The following is a 10,062-nucleotide window of genomic DNA, read 5'->3' as shown; positions in this document are numbered from 1 at the left end:
ACGTGACGATGAGATGACGATGTTGGCGGAGTGGAGTGGTTGGGGGGGGGGGGGGGGGGGGGGGGGGGGGGGGGGAGGTGATAAAAAGAACAGGAGCGTATCCTGGTTTATGCATTACGGGGTGCATGATGATTCTCAATCTATCAAAAATACACACAAATTGATTTCAGTACGAAGTATCAAGTTATCTAATTTAAATTAGATTAGTTCGGACCTCGTAATACAGCATATAACTTGAAAAAACAGGCTGGTATTTGCCCACCCTGCCCATTATTACCAGCCATCCCTGCCTCCAATTGGGGCATTTCACAGTGGTCACCTAAACAGAATTACAGAATTTATGAAGGACAACAGACAAAGCCGAAAGGACTCTGCTGACCCGATGACGTCTTCGCCAAACAAGCAGCTTCGAATTGCGTCGTGGAACGTTCGCACCGTGTATGAAGCAGGAAAAAGCTCTCAAGTTGTGACTGAGATGAGAAGATACAGGCTGCATATACTTGGAGTAAGCGAAACCCACTGGATACAATCCGGACAGAAACACCTCAAGTCTGGGGAGAAGATTTTATATTCAGGGAGAGGGGACGGGATTCATACACAGGGAGTAGGAATAATTATAAGCAAGTTTGCCCAAAAGTCACTGAGAGGATGGGAACAACACGGAGAAAGGATCATCATGGCGTCCTTTACAACACAGAGTAAGAAGATCAGCATGAACATTGTACAGATCTATGCCCCAACAAATGATGCAACAGATGAGGACAAAGTTTCATTTTATAGTCTGCTACAACAAGTCATTGACAAGTTGCCAAGGAAAGACATCAACATATTGATGGGAGATGCTAATGCAAAAGTGGGACAGGATAACGTAGGTTATGAAGGTATCATGGGACGTCATGGCATGGGAGAAATGAACGATAATGGTGAGAGATTTGCAAATTTCTGTGCATTCAACAGTTTGGTGATTGGAGGATCAGTGTTCCCCCATAAGAGGATCCACAAAGCAACTTGGGTCTCACCAGATGGTGTGACAGAGAATCAGATTGATCATTTTTGTATCTCTCGTAGATTCAGACGTTCATTGGAAGATGTGACAGTACGGAGAGGGGCAGATGTTGGATCAGACCACCACCTGCTATTGGCAAAGCTTAAGCTCCGACTCAGAAAACATGGGACCAGATCACATACAAGAAAAAAATTCGAGGTGAATGGACTTAATGGGGAAAAGAATGAGGAATTCAAACTACAATTGAGTAATAGATTCCAACCTCTTACTGAGCTCGAAGAGGACATAGATGTAGAGTCACATTGGGCAAAGATCAAGGAAGTTTACATAACAACTTGCCACGAGGTATTGGGGGTAAAGAAATCGGAACATAAAGAATGGATAAGTCCAACCACCTTGGACCTTATTGAAAAGAGGAGAACAAGGAAGGAACAAGTGAATGCAAGCCGAACAAGGGCTTCAAGACTGGATGCACAAGAGCAGTATCGAGCCATAGCTAAGGAAGTCAAAAGATCTGTGAAGAAAGACAAGGAAGCATTCATGAACAGACTTGCAGAGAAAGCAGAAGCAGCAGCGACTGGAGGACACATGAGGATCCTTTATCAAACTACCAAGACACTTGCTGGAAAATATGGGAAACCAGAGATACCAGTCAAAGACAAAGATGGGAAAACTATTTTTGGAAAAGAGGCTCAATCTGAACGATGGAGGGAACATTTCAACTGCCTTCTGAACAGACCACCACCAGACAACCAGCCAGAAATTTTGCCTGCAAGGATTGAGCTACCAATTAGCTGTGATCCACCATCGATAGCAGAGATTGTGGGTGCCATTAATAAGATGAAAAGGGGGAAAGCTGCTGGACCAGACCAGATTCCACCGGAGGCTCTAAAAGTTGATGCGGAAAGAAATGCTGAGGCCCTGCACTCACTATTTGAGAGAATCTGGAATGACGGGATATTCCCAAAGGATTGGAAGGAAGGACATCTTATCAAGCTTCCAAAGAAAGGGGACCTCAGTAATTGTATTAATTATCGAGGCATCACTCTTCTTTCTATCCCAGGAAAGGTTTTCAACCGAATTATTTTAGAGAGAATTAAGAATGCAACAGATGCTAAACTGCGGGACGAACAGGCAGGTTTTCGGAAAAACCGTTCAACCACCGACCAGATTGCCTCTCTGCGAGTCATAGTGGAACAGTCTATAGAATGGAACTCTCCTCTTATTGTCAACTTCCTGGATTACGAGAAGGCTTTCGACAGTATTGACAGAGAAAACATTGTGGAAAATTCTGGCACATTATGGACTCCTGAAAAGATAGTAAACCTCATTAAGGAAATGTATGAAGGATCAAGTTGCAGGGTTGTACATGAAGACCAGCTTACTGACAGCTTTGAAATTAAGACTGGTGTCAAGCAGGGATGCTTGCTCTCTCCATTCCTGTTCATTCTTGCCATTGATTGGCTAATGAAGGAAACCTCCAAAGGGAGAAGAAATGGGATACAGTGGACCCCCTGGACACAGTTGGATGATCTGGATTTTGCAGATGATCTGGCTCTTTTGTCCCACACCCAGGACCAGATGCAAGCAAAAACCACAATTATAAACAGCCTCTCGGAATCAATTGGTCTAAGAATTCACCCTGCAAAGTCAAAGGTCTTGAGGATAGGTACATGTCAAGGGGAGCAGATCAAAGTAAAAGATCAGGAACTCGAAGATATAGACACTTTCTGCTATCTCGGAAGTATAATTGACAAGGATGGAGGCACGGAAGCAGAGGTGAAAGCACGAATAGGAAAGGCACAGGCTGCATTCACATCTTTGAACAGAGTTTGGAGAACTAAAGATATTTCCCTTCGACTAAAGCTAAGACTTTTCAACTCAAACGTGAAGTCTGTCCTACTGTATGGATGTGAAACTTGGAACGCATCACAGGCATGTATAAGGAGGGTACAGATTTTCGTAAACAGGTGCATGCGTAAGCTACTCAGAATAAAATGGATGGATAGAATAAAAAATGAAGAAGTATGGAAAAGAACACAGCAGAAACCAGTGGGAGAGGAAATAGGAAGAAGACGATGGAGGTGGATTGGACACACGCTTAGAAAGAATGACTCAACTATAACAAAGAAAGTATTGGACTGGAACCCTCAGGGCAGAAGATCAAGGGGAAGGCCACGAGGAACATGGAGAAGAATTAAAGAAGCTGATATACAGAGAAGTGGTAAGACCTGGAATGAGATAAAAAAGTTGGCTCAGGATAGAGAAGGATGGAAACTGTTTGTCTGTGGCCTATACCCTGACCCAGGGTGAAAAAGGCAATGATGATGATGATGACCTAAACAGTGGATTGATACTTATATATATAATAGATATGTATAATATATATAAATATTTTACATATATGTTATATTATATATATATATATATATATATTATATATATATATATATATATAAAAATTATATGGTTTAAAAATCACGATAGAAAGACGTGGACATGGATAAGCCCAGGTTGCCTTTATAAAAATCTGATAGACTTTATTCTGGTCCAACATCGATTCAGAAATATCGTAATCAACGCAACAACTATTCCAAGCGCAGATTGTAATAGTGACCACATACCTGTCAAGGCCACGCTAAAAATAAAACTTACAACAAATAAAGAAAAGGAAAGTGGAACCAAAACTGCAATTAGATCTATTGAGAATTAACCATCAAATAAAAAATGATTGCAAAGAATGCGTGAAAGAAAAAAGTGAAAACTTGACCTCTGATATAAACTTAAACAAAGATGAGTACTGGAATCAAATATCGAACTGCATCACAGAATCGGGCAAGAGAAACTATTCCATCTGAGAAAAAACACGAACCAAAACATAAGTGGATGGATGACAAGATCTTGAAACTGATGAATGAAAGACGAAAACTAGAACGTAACAGCAATGAATATAAAGAAGCTAATAAGATTATAAAACGTGAGTGTAAGAGAGCAAAGGAAGATTATATTGAACATGAATGTCACAGAATTGAAAGACTAAAACAATCTAACACCAAAGAATTCTACCAGTCAATACACGATCTAGGTGGAAAACGACCAGCCGTGGCATGAAAATGCGTTAAAGACGCAAACGGTAATACACTTATCGACAACAACGAAATTTTGGAACGTTGGGCAGTAAACATAAAAAATCTATACGCGGGTGACAAAAGAGGAACGAGCTTGGATAAAGAAATCTCTACTGTGAACACGGGTCCCCAGATTATGCGAGAAGAAGTAGAAGCTAATTGCAAAGAGATGAAAAGGGGGAAAGCAGTAGGCCAATATAGCTTCTCAATAGAATTGATTGACGCCCTCGACGATCTGGGAATAGACATTCTGACAAAAGCCTTTAATGTCTTATATGAAAAGGGTGAATTGCCTAATGTCTTAAGACAATCGGCATTCATTACGATACCCAAAAAACAAGGAACTATTGACTGTGACCAACACAGAACAATCAGCATAATGAGCCAGGCCACAAAAATTGTTAAGAATACTTATGAAAAGAATGAGGGGCAAGATCTCTCCAGAGATAAGTGACGAGTAGTTTGGTTTTGTTAAAGAAAAGGGTACGGTAAATGCAATCTTTACATTGAAAACATTAATATTAATGCAACGGTCAATCGAAAAACAAAAATCACTTTATCTATGCTTCATTGATTATTCCAAAGCTTTCGATTCGAAAAGATCGGTATAGACAGTAAGGACCTTTGACTTGTGAAAAACATATATTGGAATCAAACAGCGTGTGTTAAACCGGATAATGAAACATCGGACTTCTTTAACATCGAGAAGGGAGTAAGATAAGGTTGCGTCTTATCACCGGACCTGTTTAACATATATAGTGAAATAATATTCAAAGAAATTGAAGACATGAAAGGCGTCGTCGTTGGAGGGCAGAATATGAATAGCATAAGATACACAGACGATGGTACTCTGATGGCCTACTCTCCAGAACACGTGCAGAAAATTTTAGATATAGTGGTGTGCAAAAGTGAAGAACTAAATATTAAGAAAACCGAATGCATGGTGGTCTCAAAGAATGACAAAACGACCTTCCACTTGTCAAGCAAAGGAGAGACCATCAAACAAGTAAAGAAATTTAAATATTTAGGCACTATCATCACCCATGACGCATGTGACATAGAGGATATAAAACAAAGAATAGCAATAGCAAAAAAACGTGTTCCATAAAATGCGACCAGTTGTGTCAAACATCAACCTAAACTTGAAGACCAGAATGAAAGTAGTAGAAACATATGTCATAAGTATCCTTTTATACGGTTGTGAAACATGGACGCTTGACAAAGAATGTACGAGGAGGTTAGAGGCATTTGAGATGTGGGTATATAGAAGAATGTTGAGGGTATCATGGACAGACATGTGTACGAACGAGGAAGTGTTGGAGAAGGTGAGTAAGGGAAGAATATTGATCGATAACATCAGCAAGAGGCAGTTACGGTTTCTGGGACATGTGTGGAGAAGAGACGGAATAGAAAAGTTGGTAACATCTGGGATGATCGAAGGAAAGAGAGCTAGAGGGCTGAAAGGGCCTGAAACATCGATGTAGACTGACTCCAACATTGTCGTAAATATTAAAATAATAATTCGCTCCATTGCTACATGTCGAGCACTATCCGTACCATATTTGTATCAAACAAGATTCAATATATATATATATATATATATATATATATATATATATATATATATATATATATATATATATATATATATTCATTCATATATATATAATTTTTAAATATAACTTTTCCACAGTTAGGTACGACCTACTCGTTGTGCTACATATGACTTAACGGAGGAATCCGCATCAAGATCACTACGGTTTATCATCAACACCCTTTGTTAGTCTCAACGTTTCTGTTCTTTATCTGTCTAAGTGTATTCAGTGTGGTTTAAGTCAACTTTGCTCAAAGTAAACCAAGCTTTCCTGCCTGTCTAAGTCTAAGCGGTGTTGGCTTTATCAGGATTCCACTGTACTAAATTTCCAGGTCACATGTTAGGCGTCACTTTCATTTCCATCACTCCTACGGCATACCGATATAGTAGTTAGGGTTATATATGCGCCAGGTGCATTACTCAAGAACATAATGCCGGGGTTTAATTGGTTTAACCACTATGAGGCCACTAACCACGTTCAATGTCAATAATAATAAAAAAAAAAAAGACAAGGCACCTTAACCGCTAAAACACCGTTTTCTCCTTTTGCGTAGCTTTCCATCCTTGTCTATATTTTTGCAATTGGATTCAATAGTCTGATGTCACGTCGACCAGCAATGGCGGCCATCGTGGTTCTAAACAAAGAAAATCGGTACTTTTTATTCTTATGCTGGCTAGATCTTTTCATATGTCTTATAATCAGAATGTGTAAAAGTAAAAACATGATCAGATTTATAATGTTTTCCCCCTCTGGATACGCGTTTATGCTCGTCGGAGAAATATTTCACAAGGGCGTCCGCCATTGTTCCGTTAGTTTAGAGCCACTAAGTTACCATACAAGAAAAGTGACGTTACGACTGTTGAAGCGTCTTTCAGATGGTAAAAAGTTTGAGATTGAGTTCCAAATTAAACAATGACTACGATACAGACGCAGCACCCGCTTCACACGCAAAGGGACCAAGATCGAATCCGGGTGAAGTCGAGATTTTCTGATCTACCCCCTTCCACTCAGCAGTGATTGGTTAGCTAGGTCTGTTTGATCTAGCGGAAAGTACTTTATGACATAGTCTCCTGTCCAAGGTGTTGCAAACTATTTCTATTGTCCATTTCACGCAATAGAAACGGAGATAAATTCCATTCCACGGGCCTGGTGGTTCTCAAGGACAACGGGGCCTTCAATAGCTCAGTTGGTAGAGCACTCGCTTCACGCTCAAAGGACTGAGATTATTTTAAAAAATAAATAAAAAATCCCTTGGTACTCCAATTTAAAAGGCAGCTTTGGATTAGCTACATAGTATGAAGCTAACCTACATATCGGTTGTGCTATGATTTTAAATTGCACCTAACTTTATTGGTTTGCACCAAAGGATACACATTTGCAGGTCTGATAACCCAAGAAGTAGTGATATCATTCTTAATGCTGAAATAATAATGCTGAAAACTTATATAGCGCTATAACTCCGAGACACCAGACTCTAAGCGCTTAAATTACAAATTACTTTGGCTGAAACATACTCATTCACACACACAAGCACACACACACACACACACATACACACACACAACACAACACACAACACAAACCAAACCTATCTTGCTTCTCATACCATCTACTAAAATCGAAACAAATATGTTTTAAGCGAACGTTTAAAAATAGACAAAGATTCTTTTTCACGAATGCTCTGCGGTAAGGCGTTCCAAATAGAGGGTCCGAAATGAGAAAAGGATCTCATTCCAGCATTTTTCCGAATTCGAGGGACAACTAGTTTTGTGGAATCACTGGCCGAACGTAAGGGGCGGGGTTTTGAATATCTTTCAATTAGTTCTGAAAGGTAGGAAGGGGCAGTACCTTCAAGACAACGATACACTAAAACACAAGCTTTGAATTTAATTCTTTTCTCAACAGGCAGCCAATGCAGGTCATGAAGTAGAGGTCCGGCAGAGTCGCACCTACGCTTCATAAATACTAGTCTGGGAGCGCTGTTTTGGACAATCTGAAGACGTTTCAGATTGTATTGCGAAACGCCAAACAACAGAGCATTACAATAATCCAATTTCGATAGTACGAGGGACACAACCAGGTGCTTGGTCACATCCTCAGATATGAACCGTCTAATGGAAGCAATCTTTTTTAGTTGGAAAAAGAGAGATCTAACCAAATTATTAACCTGATGCTCCATCGACAGTCCAGAGTCTAAGAATGTACCAAGGTTTTTCACTTTGTCAACAATTTGAAAAGAGGCATCCCCCAACTTCAAATCTGTTTCACTTTTCCACTTCCTGTTCCCCACATACAGCACCTCCGTCTTATCATTCAGTTTCAGTCTGTTCTCATTCATCCATTTCTTAACACTTTGGATACAATTTTTACTATTGGCTGATACTTCTTGTAAATTTCTCATATTGGAAACGCAGTACAATTGCGTATCATCAGCGTATTGATGGTAAGACAGACCAAAACTTCTGATGATTTTAGACAGAGGGCCAACGTACAAAACAAAAAGAACGGGTCCAAGTACTGAACCCTGGGGAACCCCACAATCAAGAAAGATTTCCTCCGATCTATATTCATCCACCGTAATAATCTGTTTACGATTAAACAAATATGACCTAAACCAATCAAGCGCTGCACCAGACACGCCATAAGTAATTTCAAGACGTTTGAGAAGAAGATTGTGATCAATAGTATCAAAAGCAGACGATAGGTCAAGCAAATTCAGCAAAGAACATGAACCATTGTCTATAACAGAGAGGAGATCATTAACAACCCTAACAAGTGCGGTTTCCGTCGAATGATGTTGCCTATAAGCAGACTGAAATTTTTCTTCAAGACAATTATTTTTAAGATGAGACAGTAATTGTTTCAAAACAAGCTTTTCTAAGATCTTAGAGAGAAAAGGAAGATTAGAGACAGGGCGATAGTTTTTTAAGTTCTCTTTATCGAGATCAGGTTTTTTCAAAAGGGGTTTGACATGGGCAACTTTGTAAATGTCTGGTACAGCACCTGACTGCAACGAATAATTAACAATACATGTAAATTGTGTTAAAATTACATCAATGCATTTTTTTAAAATGGCAGTATTTAAGGGGTCTAAATCACAACTTTTAGTTGGAGACAACATAATGCAATCACGTAAGTCAGCTTCAGTAATCTTTGAAAAATGTGTTAACGAATCACCATGAAACTTGTCAAATGTTGTAGGGATCGATTCAGACGCGAGTTCCTTCCTGATGGTATCCGTTTTTTCTTTAAAATATTGACCAAAGCGAGTTGGTAGATATGCACGATCGATTAAAGATGGGAGAGCTGGTTGCGTCTGTTGTCTTGTAATGTCTTGTAATGGAGATGCTCTCAGTCAAACCAGCACAACATATTCTTCATTACAACAATGTCTTCTATTTATCAGCGTTCGGTTATCAATCCTGCAATTTTGCACCTCCACCATAAAAAGGAAACGAGAACTAAAATGCATACATAGTTGAAATCGACGTACAAATTGAATTAAACACCGTACTACTACTACTACTACTACTACTACTACTACTACTACTACTACTACTACTACTACTACTACTACTACTACTACTACTACTACTACTACTACTACTACTACTACTACTACTACTACTACTACCACTCCCTACTACTACTACTACTACTACTACTACTACTACTACTACTACTACATCTACTACATAACTACTACTACTTACTACACTCCTCATTACTACTACTACACTACTACTCACCTACTACTAAATACTACTACTACTATACTACTAATGACTACTACTACTACTACTATACACTCCCTACTACAACTACTACTACTACTACTACTACTACTACTACTACTACTACTACTACTACTACTACTACTACTACTACCCTACTACTACTACTACATACTACTACTACTACTACTACTACTACTACTACTACTACTACTACTACTACTACTACTACTACTACTACTACTACTACTACTACTACTACTACTATATCTTGCTCTCCTACTACTTTCTACTTCTACTACTACTACTACTACTACTACTACTACTACTACTACTACTACTACTACTACTACTGCTACTACTACTACTATCACTACTACTACTACTACTCTACTACTACTACTACTACTACTACTACTACTACTACTACTACTACTATCTACTACTACTACTACTACTACTGCTAGCTGCTGTTGCTACTACTACTACTACTACTACTACTACTACTACTACTACTACTACTACTACTGCTGCTCTACTACTACTACTACTACTACTACTACTACTACTACTACTACTACTACTGCTACTACTACTAC

Source organism: Berghia stephanieae, chromosome 4, assembly GCF_034508935.2.
Source record: "Berghia stephanieae isolate SIO BIC M18660-M18661 chromosome 4, UCSD_Bste_1.3, whole genome shotgun sequence".
In the NCBI taxonomy this organism is placed as follows: Eukaryota; Metazoa; Mollusca; class Gastropoda; order Nudibranchia; family Aeolidiidae; genus Berghia; species Berghia stephanieae.
The sequence above is the reverse complement of the archived record's forward strand: the minus strand, read 5'-3'. Positions refer to the sequence as shown.